The sequence below is a fragment of the Procambarus clarkii genome, chromosome 74 (genome assembly GCF_040958095.1).
Source record: "Procambarus clarkii isolate CNS0578487 chromosome 74, FALCON_Pclarkii_2.0, whole genome shotgun sequence".
In the NCBI taxonomy this organism is placed as follows: Eukaryota; Metazoa; Arthropoda; class Malacostraca; order Decapoda; family Cambaridae; genus Procambarus; species Procambarus clarkii.
The window spans coordinates 2607695-2625811 of NC_091223.1; the positions used below are offsets into that span (position 1 = coordinate 2607695).

At 36.0% G+C, this 18117-nt stretch overlaps 1 long non-coding RNA gene across 1 annotated transcript in view; it reads right to left on the bottom strand.

The window, feature by feature from the left end:
• Positions 1–1699: 1699 nt before the first annotated feature.
• LOC138356771 (uncharacterized) overlaps positions 1700–18117 on the bottom strand; it is a 149900-nt gene continuing 133482 nt past the window's right edge. Inside the window, exon 4 of the long non-coding RNA XR_011224645.1 lies at positions 1700–1807. This is a non-coding gene — a long non-coding RNA (uncharacterized lncRNA). The remainder of the gene's footprint in view (positions 1808–18117) is intronic.

Sequence of the window (18117 nt, forward strand, 5' to 3'; positions counted from 1 at the left end):
TATATATATGTATTATATATATAATTATATAGGTCATATGTTTTTGTATTTTTGCTGATTTGTTAGTAAATAATAAAAGAAATATAAATTATTTGATTTTTTTACCCTTAAATTGGTTTTAATATTTAAATTGAAAACAATAATATAATTTAAAAAAATATAAGAAAAATAATAATACTTTATAGTGTAATACTACTATATAGTGTAATAGTATATATATTATATATATTATATATTATATATATATATATATATATATATATATATATATATATATATATATATATATATATATATATATATATATATATATATATGTATATATTTATTTATATATATATATATATATATATATATATATATATATATATTTATATATATATAATATATTTATATATAAATAATATATTTATATATAAATAATATATTTATATATAAATAATATATTTATATATAAATAATATATTTATATATAAATAATATATTTATATATAAATAATATATTTATATATAAATAATATATATATATAAATAATATATATATATATATAAATAATATATATATGATAACCATCTTTGTAACCTATATGTAACTCCCTCTTTGTAACAAAGTTCAAATAAAGCAAATATATATGTGTACATACAAAAGAATGGGGGTGGTAGAAGATAATATTAGTGTTTAGTGAGTGACCACAAGGTCTCCTCTGAATACTTTTTATTTTCTTCCCCGAGGCTATGGGTCCCCACATTGGCACCAGAGGTCTTCCTCACAAACTTTTTATATAATATATATATATAAATAATATATATATAAAGGTAAAACTAGCTAGTTATACGTAGATATATGATAACTAACCAACCCTACCAAACCTAACCTATCTAACATATATATATATATATATATATATATATATATATATATATATATATATATATATATATATATATATATATATATATATTATAATATATATACACACATATATATATATAAGTTATATATAGGAATCTATATGTGTCTATATATAGACACATATAGATTCTTCTATATAGACATTAGAGAAGATTCAGCGGTACGCCATGCACCAGGCTCGCCACCATTTTCAGTATTCGTCATATCCAAGTCTGCTGTGTGATGCACATGTCTTCTTGCTTCACAACCCTGTAATGAAATATTGTTTGTTACTAATTGTTTTCAATAATACATTATTTTATTATATAATATTTAATTTATTAATTAAAAACCGTTTCAATATTATAGAAAAAAAACACTAAAACAAGAATCTATATAAAACTATAGAATAGAATAGAATAGAATAGAATAATAGAATAGAATCTATATAGAATCTATATATCATATATATATTTATATAAATAAATATATATATATAAATATATATATATATATATATATATATATATATATATATATATATATATATATATATATATATATATATATATATATATATATATTTATATATATATATTATTATATCCTGCATTATTCCAGCCCATTATTAGAGATAGTAGCCACCTCTTATTTTGTTTTTTTTTCATTATTAGTGCTCAGAAAATTAAATATATCTACATATTTAGTCAAAATCAGTTACATTATTTTATCTTATTCATAGCATAAATGTTCTCAAAGATTACTAAAAAGAAATTGAATTAGACTACAGCAAATTGGCAAACTTTACCTTGTATCTGTTTCCACCGAGTTTGTTTGGGGCGTTCTTCAACATATCAGCAATACTTGTCTCAACATCTCTTTCAGTTGCATTAGTGTGGGTGTTGATACAGGCTTCTGGAAATTTATAAGAATTAATTAATATATATAATTATAATTCACTTTGCCATTCCCCATTCCACTGTCCTCTCGTCCTTCCCACTTCCCCGTCCCCACTATTCCCACTTCCCTGTCCCATCGTCCTCCTTACCATTTTCCCCTCCCCTGTCCCTTCTTCCTTCCCCACCATCTCCCATTCACCTGTCCCTTTGTCCTCCCCAGCATTCCCCTGTCCCCACCATCCCCAACTCCCCAGTCCCCTCGTCCTCCCCACCATTACCCTCTCCTCTGTCCCCTCGTCTTCCCCACCATCCCCCCCTCTCGTCCTCCCCACCATTCCAAACTACCTCATCCGATGCATTCTATAATGGTCTGATGCTTCCATCAGAAAATTGGGAACATCAAAAGAAAATAAGAACATTGAAACGGTTCATGAATTCGATTTCAATAAAAGACACTATGGGGAACTTTGAAAAACAGTTAATGAGTATAATTAGACAGACTTGCTGCTAGGCAGAGGAGTAAATAATGAGATATATGGCAAATTTTGCAAAATATACGGCACACAAACATTCATACCCAAACAAAGCAAAATGCTAGGTAAGAACAAAGCAGTTGGCCCGTAGGGGAAAGGAGATACCCACAAGACTGGAATACAAGTCATTAACAAGCACACAAGTACTACACCACACAACAACCGCACTACTACCAGAACTGGATGAATCACTACCAAAACAACACATTGCACATCACTACCAAAACAACACAACACAACACAACACAAGCATTGGCAAAGAATTATAGACCAGTTGCACTAACATCCCACATAATAAAATTATTTGAGAGTGATCAGGAGTCAGGTTACTAGTTTTATAGAGACCAATGACCTCCACAATCCAGGCCAACATGGATTTAGAGCAGGAAGATATTGAAATACCTCTTACAGCTATCTCTCATGTCCTCTACTTGTACAGTACAGCTACTTGACCATTACGACAAAATCACTGAGATATGAGATAATGATGACACTAACCTCATCTACTCAGACTCCAACCCACTCATATTAAATAATGATGTAAACAATAAATTAAAAAAAATCCACTTATTAATGTCAACCAACAAACTCACACTAAACATAGAAAGGACCTACAACATCTTACTTGGGAGCAAATCAACAAATGCAATTCATCTACAGATACACAATGTTAACATCAGAAATAAAAAAGATGGTAAGTTCCTTGGTCTATACTTAGATCTGCCCGAAACGCTATGAGTGCTAGTTGCTTTACAAGAATGTATAACTTCAAGTCATTGTACTCTCCCCCAATGTACCTTCTTGTATATAAAGAAAAAATAAATAAATAAACAAACACATAATAAATCAATACTTACTAAATTTTGTCTATTATGTAGCAAAGAAGCAGGTCTACGGAAGGCTTTTCTGTTGAGTTCGAAGCCCAGATTACTCGTGGTCTCTGAAATAAGTTAAGATTATAAGTATAAAATTTATAAAACCAAATAATAAATCCGGTATTGCTCAATTTCAGATGCAGACGTACTGAATGATATATCAGACTGTCAGCATGGTATTCGATCTGGAAGGTCCAGTGTAACGAATTTACTCAGTTTCTATGATCGAGCCACAGAGATCTATAAAGAATTCTGATCAAGAAAGAGATCTAGGGGTGGTTTTAGATAGAAAACTATAACCTGAGGATCATATTAAGTACATTCTGCGAGGGACTTATGCTACACTTTTTAACTTTAGAATGGCTTTTAAATACATAGGTCAAAAAGTTTTAAAAGTTTTAAAAGTTTTTTAAACCTCTCGTGTATCATGAGTGTGGAAAAGCTTCAGATGGTGCATTCAGATGATGAATATTACCTAGTTCCTTCATCTGGGAAGAATGAACACATATTGGTGCATTCGGATGATAAAAACTAACTACTGTAGTTCAATTGATCAACAGACTGTATATCATATGCAGACTGTATGTGGATCTGCGGGCCACTCCAAACAACAGCCTGGTGGACCAAGCTCCACCAGGCCTAAAGCTCAAAGTGATATAGATGTGATAGAGAAACTAGGTCAAATGGAGGAGTAGGTCTGTATATTAAACAGCACCTGACGTGCACAGAGCTACTAAACTCAATGTGGTGGTAGAGTGGTGGGGGGGGGGGGGGGGTAAACATTGCAGAAAAAAACAAAAATACAATTTGGTCAACAAAACAGCATTGTTTAAAATAGAAGACATAGGTTGACATTTTGGGGGTAAGGTAGGTTACATTGAGTTAATTAGTTAGTACTTAGTTTTTATCTTAAACTGGTTGGGAGAGGTACAGTGTTGCTGTGCTGGTGAAAGAACACCTAAAGGTAAATTAAATAATGATTGCGAATCCACAAGAAGTTGACATAATAGCGCTAGAGATCTGCAATCAGGATGATAAACTTTCCTTAAAGATGTTGTAACAGAACCCATGAGCATCTCACCAGAAATAAATACAGTTTTGATATTCCTAGAGTACGACTTAATCAAACTAGAAATGCTCTACAAGTCAAGGGGCCCAGAATGTGGAATGACCTTCCCAACCATGTTAAAGACTGTATTTCTCTCAACCAGTTTAAGTTAAAAGCGAAGCTATACCTAATAAATTCCCTGTAACCTACCTTACCCTTCTATTGTCAACCAATGTCTGTTTTTTTCTTTAAAGAGCGCTGTTTGTCGACATAATTGTATTTGTGCTGCTTTTTCATCTATGTTTTCATTTCTTGTTTTCATTCTACTCATTATGCTCAATTAGTATTAAGCTTGTCATTTAAGTTTATCATGCCCGAAACGCTTTGCGTAATAGTGGCTTTAGGCACTGTATGTACTAGCTCTACCTATAAGTCAACCAATCCTTGTAAAAATTTATTGTATGTATGTACCTTACCTAAATAAAATTGTATTGTTGCATTGTATTGTAATTTGACAAACACTTGCTGATAGGACATGAAGTAAATGAAATGTATGTCAAGTTTTGTGAAATATATGATAAAAGCACAAAAAAAATTGTACCAAAGGAGAGATGCAGAACTAGGAAAAGGGGTTTGTTCAACAGAAATTGCGAGAGGGCCTGAGACCCAAACACACACAAATGGAATCAATATATAGCAAGAGGCCAAACCCCCAAACATACAAGTGATGCAAAGATGCGAGAAACAGCAGCAGCAGTAAGGAGAGGGACTTAAGGACCATAAATAAAGTGTGAAAATAAACTCGAGTAAATATTTTTAACTACTCTCGACAGTGAAGAAAAACAAATATTCAGACGATTTGTGTTAGAATCATTAATCTTACACTTTCGGTCATATTCAACAACACAAATACATACACACACATTCCTGTTGCTGTAGCAGGTGAAGAATTACACACACAGATCACAATAACGTGATGCATCAAATGAACAAATCCACAAGGGCCGTGACGAGGATTCGAACCTGCGTCCGGGAGCATCCCAAACACTGCCTTAATCGACTGAGCTACAACAGGGTAAAAGGGTTGAAACCGAAGTTCTACTGAACTTACTGGATCCCATAGCCTCTCCGAGGCACAAACCAGGCTTTTACACAACCCCCCCCCTGCACCCGAGCTATGTCAACAGGCCGTTCTCCCTCTTCGCCCTTACATCATCACACACAGATCACAATAACGTGATACATCAAATGAACAAATCCACAAGGGCCGTGATGAGGATTCAAACCTGTGTCCGGGAGCATCCCAGACACTGCCTTAATCGACTGAGCTACGACAGGGTAAAAGGGTTGAAACCAAACTTCTACTGATACTTCCTGGATCCTTTTACCCTGTTGTAGCTCAGTCAATTTAGGCAGTGTCTGGGATGCTCTCGGACGCAGGTTCAAATCCTCGTCACGGCCCTTGTGGATTTGTTTATTTGATGCATCACGTTATTGTGATCTCTGTGTGTGATGATGTAAGGGCGAAGAGAAAGAACGACCTGTTGACATAGCTCGGGTGCAGGGGGAGGGTTGTGTACAAGCCTGGTTTGTGCCTCGGAGAGGCTATGGGATCCAGTAAGATCGTCCTTCCTTTCCTCCCTAGAATCTGGATGTAGCAGGTGCTCAATTGTCAAAAGTGAAAAAATTTGGTTTGTCTTCCGAATGCACCATATCGGTAAATTTTTACAAGATCTATTATTCTAATAAGGGTTTGATAAAATACAGTAGACTGCCTACTGGTTTTTGGTTGCCAGTTTCCTCAAGTTAATTTCCGTGATTTACACACAAATTTATATACATACAAATACATATACACACATATATAATATATATATATATATATATATATATATATATATATATATATATATATATATATATATATATATATATATATATATATATATATATATATATATATATATATATATATATGCGGAAAATCCACAGAGAAATATGAAATGAGGTGAACGTTTCGGCTTTGTTAAAGCCTTTGTCAACACCAGACTGACTATGAGTCAGTCTGGTGTTGACAAAGGCTTTAACAAAGCTGAAACGTTCACCTCATTTCATATTTCTCTGTGGATTTTCCGCATAAAATGATCAGTGTTTTGTGATCGTCAATTGCATATATATATATATATAAAAACAAGTAAATGTAAATAATTTTACCTTGCACCTAGATCCACCAAGCCTGTACGGCGCGCGTTTCAGTACTTTGGAAATCTAGAACTAGCTAGAATCTCTAATCTGCAATGAAACAATACATATTATTGCACTTACCAAAACATGGATGAATGTAGAAAATACAGAACTATTAGCTGAATATCAAATAAATGGATTTAATCTATTTCACACAGATAGATATATTAGATATTATATTATATTCCTTTCCTCCCTAGAATCTGGATGTAGCAGGTGCTCAATTGTCAAAAGTGAAAAATTTGGTTTATTTAACATACACGCCATAGACCGGCTTGGGAAAAAAAAGTTCGTAAAACCCAGGGGCCATAGACCGGCTATGAAAGAAAATTTGAGAAAACCCTGGCGCCATAGAATGGCTATTTAATCCCCTTGAACGGACCTGTGCATGGACCACTGAGGCATTGAAAAAAAACACGGGCCATAGACCGGCTTGGGAAAAAAAAGTTCGTAAAACCCAGGGGCCATAGACCGGCTATTTAATCCCCTTGAACGGACATGTGCATGGACCACTGAGGCATCGAAAAAAAACACGGGCCATAGACCGGCTTGGAAAAAAAAGTTCATAAAACCCAGGGGCCATAGACCAGCTATTTAATCCCCTTGAACGGACATGTGCATGGACCACTGAGGCATCGAAAAAAAACACGGGCCATAGACCGGCTTGGGAAAAAAAAGTTCGTAAAACCGAGGGGCCATAGACCGGCTTGGGAAAAAAAAGTTTGTAAAACCCAGGGGCCATAGACCGGCTATGAAAGAAAATTTGAGAAAACCCTGGGGCCATAGAACGGCAATTTAATCCCCTTGAACGGACCTGTGGATGGACCACTGAGGCATCGGTTAATAATGTATTGACAGATGCAATATGTATTAAAATTCTAAAAATAAGTCATTCATTATATACAATGTGTGATAATTAAAGCTGGTGCATATAACATCCTTGTCAGGCACATGCAAAAGTGAACACTTCCAGAATTGGAGACATGCAGAAATGTAACATGTGGAAATAGAGGCATGCCAAAACAAAGACATGCATAAATTCAAATTCTTATCTAAATAATTTCAAGTGATTATTAGATAAATTATTCCATCAGTACTAGATCAAATATTCAATACCATCCTCCCTTTGGAAAGAGTAATCATGTCCTGTTGGACATTAATTATATGTTGAGATATAATCTAAAAGAAAATAGGGACATTGAAATTGTTGTTAAACTCTATTTCAATAAAGGACACTATAGGGAACCTTGAACCCTGTATTACAAGAGGAAGTGAAAATATTGGAAAAAAATAATTAAAGCTAAATGTGAAGAACACCTGGAGATATGGTGCCCATATCTAAAGAATCACATCAACTGGAAAAGGTATAGACATGCCAATAAGTGGCTCCCAGGTTAGAGGCATAAAATGCCAAAACTAGATGGTAGAATAAAAAGAAGATATTGTAAAAGGTAACCAAACAAAGATGCCACAGAAATATTAGAAAATTAACTTTCGCAAGCAGCGTGGTAGACACGGTTGGAACAAGTTAGGTGAGAGGGTGGTGGAGGCCAAAACCATAATCATAATCATCTGTATCAAACCTTATTACAGGTAAAACCAGTAGGCAGTCTACTGTATTTTATCAAACCCTTATTAGAATAATAGATCTCGTAATAATTTTGACAAAATAGTGGCATTTACTATTTTTAAAAGATTATTAAAAATTTACCGATATGGTGCATTCGGAAGACAAACCCAATTTTTTACTTTTGACAATTGAGCACCTGCTACATCCAGATTCTAGGGAGGAAAGGAAGGAGGATCTTACTGGATCCCATAGCCTCTCCGAGGCACAAACCAGGCTTTTACACAACCCCCCCCCTGCACCCGAGCTCAATTGTCAAAAGTGAAAAATTGGATTTGTCTTCCGAATGCACCATATCGGTAAATTTTTTAATAATCTTTTAAAAATAGTAAATGCCACTATTTTTGCAAAATTATTACGAGATCTATTATTCTATAGAATAATGCATATAAATAAAAAACAAGTAAATGTAAATAATTTTACCTTGCACCTAGATCCACCAAGCCTGTATCGCGCGCGTTTCAGTACTTCGGAAATCTAGAACTATCTAGAATCTCTAATCTGCAATGAAACAATACATATTATTGCACTTACCAAAGCATGGATGAATGTAGAAAATACAGAACTTTTAGCTGAATATCAAATAAATGGATTTAATCTATTTCACACAGATAGATATATTAGATATTATATTATATTCCTTTCCTCCCTAGAATCTGGATGTAGCAGGTGCTCAATTGTCAAAAGTGAAAAATTTGGTTTATTTAACATACACGCCATAGACCTGCTTGGGAAAAAAAAGTTCGTAAAACCCAGGGGCCATAGACCGGCTATGAAAGAATTTGAGAAAACCCTGGGGCCATAGAACGGCTATTTAATCCCCTTGAACGGACCTGTGCACGGACCACTGAGGCATCGAAAAAAAACACGGGCCATAGACCGGTTTGGGAAAAAAAAGTTCGTAAAACCCAGGGGCCATAGATCGGCTATTTAATCCCCTTGAACGGACATGTGCATGGACCACTGAGGCATCGAAAAAAAACACGGGCCATAGACCGGCTTGGGAAAAAAAAGTTTGTAAAACCCAGGGGCCATAGACCGGCTATTTAATCCCCTTGAACGGACCTGTGCATGGGCCACTGAGGCATCGAAAAAAAACACGGGCCATAGACCGGCTTGGGAAAAAAACAAAATAGCCGGTCTATGGCCCGGCTGATGGCTGTGCATGGATGACTAATGGCTAATTGCTAATGGCTGTTAGTTATGGAGCTAGGTTAGACTATGTATGTTTAAATCTCTGATTTAAACAGAGCCGGCTAATGGCAGTTAGTTATGGAGCTAGGTTAGACTATGTATGTTTAAATCTCTGATTTAAACAGAGCCAGTGTTCAGTCAAATAACTGAATTTATCAAATCTTATCCTTGTATAATATACAAGCTGATGTGAGATCCCTGTCTACAGGTGGACTGGAACTTCTATCAACTAATCCATATATCCCACCTGTCCCTTACAGCCCACAATCTATCATTAGGAAAACCATGTGAGAAATCTTTAAGGAATTCTGATAAAGAAAGAGATCTAGGGGTGGTTCTAAATAGAAAACTATCACCTGAGGACCACATAAAGAACATTGTGTGAGGAGCCTATGCCATGCATTCCAACTTCAACAGCATGTTGTGGGGTGCCCATATTGTGTGCCATCACATGTAAACCAACCAAGCCCACAAATACGTCAACATGGACCAGCATTACACCGTCTAACATACTCTGTCAGATGTAACAACTAAATTTGTGAATTCAAGACCTAATCTATTGCATAACACAGTGTTAGTATGAGAAAAACATTACTTACATTCGAAGCCGTGTTTTAAAATGGCGGCGGTCTTGTTGTACTGACGCTCCAAACTGTGTGTTCGTTTGCGTATGATGAACGTGTGACAATTTACTACAACAATTATTTAATTATTCTTATTCTTTATTTTACTATTTTTAGGGTACATGAAATTTCCAACTTATTTGCACACAATAATATAATTGCACTGTCATAACCTTTATATATTACGGAAAATACGATGACATGAATGAAGTCAAAGTCATTCGCCGAACGTATTAGTCATTTTTTTTCTCCCAAACGATAGGGGATAACGAATCCACAGAGAATATAAGTGTACTGTAAAGTCAATTTTATTCAGGAAAGTACATACATAGTTGATTTACAAACATAATGTTGGATTTATAGATAGAGCTAGTGCATACAATACCTAAAGCCACTATAGTAGGCAAGTCCCTGCACATACTCTCATGTGTATTTTATATATATAAAACGCTGCACTGTAATGTTAATCCTGACCTTAAAAGCTTCCTAGAAGGTTGTAACAGATCCCATGAGCACCACACCAGAAACAAATACCTATTTGATATTCCAAGAGTACGACTTAGTCAAACTAGAAATGCTTTACAAATCAAGGGACCTCGAATGTGGAATGACCTTCCCAATTATGTTAAAAACTGTACCTCTCCCAACCAGTTTAAGATAAATAAAGATAAATTTATAAGTTAAGAAAAATTCCACAAATCAACAACACTGTTACTGACCCAGTATTTACCCAAGTCTTTCCTAAATCTAAACTTATCCAATTTATACCCATTGTTTCGTGTTCTATCGTGTGTTGACAATTTTAATACCCTATTAATATCCCCTTTGTTATATCCATTCAGGAAATTGTGGTTGATCTCGAACCCATTGATAATGAACATAAGAAGAACATAAGAACATAAGAACAAAGGTAACTGCAGAAGGCCTATTGGCCCATACGAGGCAGCTCCTATTCTATAACCACCCAATCCCACTCATATACTTGTCCAACCCGTGCTTGAAACAATCGAGGGACCCCACCTCCACAATGTTACGCGGCAATTGGTTCCACAAATCAACAACCCTGTTACTGAACCAGTATTTACCCAAGTCTTTCCTAAATCTAAACTTATCCAATTTATATCCATTGTTTCGTGTTCTGTCCTGTGTTGATACTTTTAATACCCTATTAATATCCCCCCGGTTATGTCCATTCATCCACTTGTAAACCTCTATCATGTCACCCCTAACTCTTCGCCTTTCCAGTGAATGCAACTTAAGCTTTGTTAATCTTTCTTCATATGAAAGATTTCTAATTTGGGGAATTAACTTAGTCATCCTACGCTGGACACGTTCAAGTGAATTTATATCCATTCTATAATATGGCGACCAAAACTGAACTGCATAATCTAAATGGGGCCTAACTAGAGCAAGATATAGCTTGAGAACCACACCAGGTGTCTTGTTACTAACGCTGCGATTAATAAATCCAAGTGTCCGATTTGCCTTATTACGAACATTTATGCATTGATCCTTTTGTTTTAAATTCTTACTAATCATAACTCCCAGATCCCTTTCGCAATCCGACTTCGCAATCACAACACCATCTAGCTCGTATCTTGTAACTCTATCATCATTACCTAACCTCAGAACTTTACATTTATCAGCATTAAACTGCATCTGCCAATCCTTTGACCATTTCAAAACCCTATCTAGATCAACTTGAAGTGATAGTGAGTCCTCCTCCGAATTAATTTCCCTACCGATTTTCGTATCATCGGCAAATTTGCAAATGTTGCTACTCAAACCTGAATCTAAATCATTTATATATATTATAAACAACAGAGGTCCCAGGACAGAGCCTTGAGGCACTCCACTTACAACATTTTCCCACTCTGACTTGATTCCATTTATACTAACTCTCTGTTTCCTTTGGTATAGCCATGCCCTAATCCAGCTTAATATAGCACCCCCAATACCATGAGACTCTATTTTTTTAATCAGTCTTTCATGTGGCACTGTATCAAAAGCTTTGCTAAAGTCAAGGTATACAACATCGCAATCCTTACCACTATCAACTGCCTCAACAATGCTAGAATAAAAAGATAACAAATTTGTTAAACATGAACGGCCATTTATAAAACCATGTTGCGACTCAATTATTAATTTATGTTTTTCAAGATGAAGACGAATTTTATTTGCTATTATAGATTCGAGTAACTTTCCCACAATAGACGTTAGGCTAATTGGTCGATAGTTAGACGCAAGTGATCTATCTCCTTTCTTAAAAACTGGTATCACATTAGCAACTTTCCAAAACTCTGGCACTCTGCCTGACTCTATTGATTTATTAAATATGGTTGACAGTGGGTCACAAAGCTCCTCTTTGCATTCTTTAAGCACCCTAGGAAACACTTCATCCGGCCCTGGGGATTTGTTTGGTTTGAGTTTTACTATTTGTTTAAGAACATCCTCCCTGGTAACTGCTAAACTCGTCAACCTGTCCTCGTCCCCACCCACATAGACTTGTTCGGCTGAAGGCATATTGTTAAGTTCCTCTTTAGTAAATACAGATACAAAATATTTATTAAAAATACTACTCATCTCTTCATCACTATCTGTTATTTGACCTGTCTCAGTTTTTAATGGACCTATCCTTTCCCTAGTCTTAGTACGGTATAACTGAAAAAACCCTTTAGGATTTGTCTTTGCTTGCCCTGCTATGCGAACTTCATAGTTTCTTTTTGCTTTCCTTATCTCTTTTTTAACATTTCTAACCAGTTGTACGAATTCCTGTTCTAAAGTGACCTCCCCATTTTTAATCCTTTTGTACCAAGCTCTCTTTTTACCTATAAGGTTCTTCAAATTCTTTGTTATCCACTTTGGGTCATTAGTATACGATCGATTCAATTTGTATGGTATACTACGTTCCTGTGCTTTGTTTAGAATATTCTTAAATAAGTTATATATTGAATCCACATCGAAATCCCCATTTAAGTCACCTATCGCTGGGTTCATGTCTCGCTCCAAGACCGGCCCACACCCCATACCCAAGCCTTTCCAATCAATTTGACCCAAAAAATTTCTTAGGCTATTAAAATCAGCTTTTCGAAAATCTGGCACTTTAACAGAATTTTCTCCTACTGGTCTATTCCATTCTATGCTAAATCTGATTTCTTTGTGATCACTGCTCCCTAGCTCACTCCCTATTTCGATGTCATTAATTTGCGTTTCCCTGTTAGTTAACACTAAATCTAAAATATTATTTTCCCGTGTTGGTTCCTTAATGTGTTGCGTAAGAAAGCAATCGTCAATTAATTCTAGAAAATCTTCTGCTTCACTATTCCCTGTTTTGTTCAACCAGTTTATTCCGCTAAAATTAAAGTCACCCATGACATAAATACTGTTAGATCTAGATGCTCTAGATATTTCATCCCATAGATGCTTTGCTTCCATTCTGTCTAAATTTGGTGGCCTATATATTACTCCTATTATAATATTATTAGCTTTTTCGTTTAATTCAATCCAAATAGTTTCTGTGTGTGGCTCTGTTTTGATTCCCTCTTTGAGACTACATTTCAAATTGTCCCTAACATATATGGCTACTCCACCTCCTCGTCTAATATATCTATCTGTGTGAAATAGTTTAAATCCATATATTTGATATTCAGCTAATAGTTCTCTATTTTCTACATTCATCCACGTTTCGGTAAGTGCAATAATATCTATTTTTTCTGTGCAGACAAGAGCATTTAATTCGTTAATTTTATTTCTTAGACTTCTACTGTTAGTGTAATATACCCTAAGTGAATTGTTATTTTGCGGACCTTCTCTTTCCCTGATCGTTTTGCCAATTCCTTTCTCCCACAAACACATACTTTTATTACCTCCTTCCTCCAAATCAATTCCCATACCTCTATCTACTAACAGTTTAAACCCAAACAAACACCTCTAACCACTTCTTCTAGCGAGTTCGCAACAGCAACAACCCCAGCTCTCGATAGATGCACCCCATCACGAGCATACATTTCATTTCTTCCATAGAAGTGCTCCCAGTTGTCTATGAAAGATATTGCATTTGATTTGCAATATCTTTCCAGCCGGCAATTGACACCAAGTGCCCTCGATATCCATTCATTTCCCACTCCCTTTCTTGGAAGAATGCCACATATGATCGGGATTCCTCCCTTGCTCCTAACTAACTCTATGGCTGTTTTATACCTCTGAATCAGTTCCTCACTCCTGACTCGACCAACATCATTTCCTCCCACGCTAATGCAAATAATGGGATTGTTCCCATTACCAGCCATAATATCATTCATGTTGTTTATAATATCACCAATGCCAGCTCCGGGATAGCAAACCCTTAACCTGTTCCCCCTATCTCTAGCACAAAACGTTCTATCCAAATACCTTATCTGGGAATCTCCCACAACTAATGTTTGCTTAGGTACTTCCTTTACTTTCTGAGGGGCCTGCGCTTCCTTTCTCTTCGTTGCTTTCCCTTTTGCGCGATCCACAGTCTCTCCACAGCACTCATCCTCCAAAACGTCAAATGAATTTGAAGTTGCGATGGCGTTTGAAGGCGGCTTTATCAAAGTCTTCTTAAGGCCCCTGTCTTTCGCAACTCTCCAAGACGAGGTCCCTTTACTGCTGGTCTCCTCCTTCGTTACTTCTCGTTGTTTTTTAAGCTGACGCACCTCCTCCCGCAGAGAGTCCAACTCTGTCCTCAGGGCTCCCACTAGAGTCACCAGGTCCTTCACTACAACTTCCATATTGCTATGATAATATAACAACACTCAGGAGCTCCGGTTAACACAACCTCTCACTGTGACTTCACCTGACCGACTTATTCAGAATTTTGTAACTATATCATCAAGATTGTAACCAGCTTAGCTAAATGTAGTGTGGGGTTCAGTCCCTAAGCCCATATATGTGCCTCTCTAACCATTTAGGTTACAGGGCAAAAACATAAAAACAAAGGTAACTGCAGAAGGCCTATTGGCCCATACCAGGCATGCAGCTCCTATCTATAACAGATAAACACTAAGTACTACCTAATTAACTCAATGTAACCTACCTAACCACCAAAATGTCAATCCATATCTTTTATTTTAAACAATGCTGTTTTGTTGACCAAATTGTATTTTTACTCTTTTTCTGTCATGTTTCTCCCACCCCTGTTTTTCCCTTTTTTCTTATTTTTTCTCAACATAATTCATACTTTAATTAGGCGGATCAGGACATCACCTGATCAAACACATCAAACATCATTTGACCACCATCAAACACACACATTTAGTGTGTGTTTGACGCTCACTGATATGTACCAGCGTTGTTTTATATATGGTGCTATTCTATCTTACGCTTTGTTGCTCTTTTTTACCTACGGGCTCATAGAACATTCTATTGCGAAAACATTGGCACAAAAATGAATGACGTACATACAATAATAATGTCAGGACAGTGAAATAATTATAAACTTTCAAAGCGCTGTATCGCCCATGTGTCGTCGTGTCACCAATACTGGGTAACAGTTCCACCACTTCCCACACTCTTGCGGGTGGGCAGCGACCATTATTCTACGTTTATATTCATATCACCGTGTTGGGAATTTCATTGCGAGTACATTGATACCAAAATTAACGCTGTAGGACAAGTGTGGAAGTGATAACAATCCCAAGAGTAAAAACATTTTGTTGCTCTTGGGCGCTCACGGCGAGTCATCTACGTAGGTATTTATTGGGTGCTGGTATTCATATAACTTTTGGTGACCGTTTTTACTGATGTTCTTCTAGAGAATGTTATTGCGAACACGTTGGTACCAAAATGAAATACATAGCTCGAGAACTAAGGTCAGGAGAGTAAAAAGAGTATACACATTTTTGTTTTGACGCTTAATTAAGGTTATTGTGAGTACTCATCGCCTGCCTAGAAACTGGAATTAAACTGGAAACTGGAACTAGTAATTCCATCTATCATCATACTATCATACAAGAGGAGCCACACATCTATGGATCATCCAATAAAATCAGCAGACTTCTAGATGTTACTACTGCTCGGCTTAGACTCGGTTACAAGTATCTCTGGGAATTCTCATTTTCTGCTGGTGTAGACCTGACCAAATGTAAACTGTGTCAACAAAATTATTCGCACACCCTCCGTCACTATGTGATGGAGTGCGAAAAGATACATGAATTTAGAGACAATTCTATAACCAATGAACCAGCGATGTGTCAATATTTCATTCAAAATGATCTGCTACCAGAAATTTTAGCCAAATATCCCCAGTTTGCTAACTGTAGATAACAACTAAGTGATTGTAACCTATCCACCGCTGCCCACTGGATGGAGGGCGGTGTGCAGGACAAACATATAAATTTTGATACTAGCTCTCCACATATGTCAGTTGCTTAATTTAGAATCTGTACTTGAGGTTGATCTCGAACCCATTGTTGATGTGATGACTTATATTGAATTTTGTAACTAGCTCATCAAGATTGTAACTTGCTTAGCTAAATGAATTGTGGGGTTCAGTCCCTGAGCCCATTATGTGCCCCTGTAACCCTTTCCACAACCGCCCACAAGATGGGTATGGGGTGCATAATGGGGTGGGGTGACTTGGCCAAACGTGCCACATCAAAACCACAAGTTGACATTGAATGTGAATTAACAATGAGACAAGTAAGATTTATACTAATACATTTATACTAACTCTGTTGAGCATTGACCATTTATACATCAAATCTGTTGATGTGAGCACTTTAGTTTAGTCTGCCGTTTAAAGAAAAAAAGAGCATATCAATGGTATATCACAGAAAATGAATTTATCATAAACTCATGTATTTGTCTTATCATATTGAACTGCATTCATATTTTTAATATATAACAATATGAATATACAAATTTCTGTAAATCCCCTACCATGTTGGAATCTGTGGAAATGAATGAGCAAATGTGCTGGCTGAAGGCGCTGAAGGAAACCACATTGGTTTCATTTTGGATACAAATGTCCATGGAGATTCAAAATGGAAACTAATTATATAGTTGAACCTGCAGAGAGGAGTTTAAGAATCTGTGTTGAGAGTGATGGACACAGCCTTCACAATTATACTTCAGAGAATGTAAACATCTAAGAGTCATTAGAAATATGTGTAGAATAATAAACCCTACATTATTTGAGTTAGGGAAAACACCATTTGTGATATATAGATACTAGCTGTTCCTATAAAGATTCACCCATTTTGCACCAGCAAGATAACATATAAGATTTTAAGAGTTGACGAATGTTAATATTCTTGTTTGATAAACTGTGAACTTGAGACATAGTTAATAAGAACATTCCAATTATAACACAACAAAAAGTTTTCATATTCTTTCACACCACTTTCCAGCAACTTATATAATTTATATAAATTATTTTAGGGAATAATACATAAATTATATATTTAAACATGTTATAGTGTTTAGTGGAATGCATAAGGAGTCAAATTGTGTTAAAAAGAGCGATTTTTAGAAAATTTGGAAAACTACTTTTTCTGTTCATATTATAACTAAATGGATTTTAAGGGTTTCACTCAGCCAATATATATCATTCACAATTTATTAATGAATTTTACAAAAAAACACCATAAATTTTATATATAAACATGTAAAAACTATTTGTTTTACATTTGGAAGAAAATAATTGTAGAAAAACAATTTATAATTAAACCTTTGTGTTTGGATTTTTTGAGTAAAAGTTTCTCAAAGGCTCTCCTGTACCATTCTCAATGCAAATCATTCCCACACCTATGGGAAGAGATAGGCGAACGTTGTGTAGATGATTTGTGTTTGCTGGGAGGTGTTGTGGTAGTTGTCTCTTCAGAGGTTGCATGGCGTTTCACCTTTCTTCTTATGATGTCTTCAACGAAACCATTGGAGACGCCGTTGTTGACTAGGACCTGTCTTACCCTACAGAGTTCTTCATCGACTTGCTTCCATCCTGAGCTGTGGCTGAGAGCACGGTTGACATAAGCGTTAACAACACTCCTCTTGTACCTGTCTGGGCAGTCACTGTTGGCATTGAGGCACATTCCTATGTTTGTTTCCTTAGTGTAGACTGCAGTGTGGAAACCTCCGCTCCTTTCCATGACTGTTACATGTAGAAAGGGCAGCTTTCCATCCTTCTCACAGGGAGCCGGTCGGCCGAGAGGACAGCACG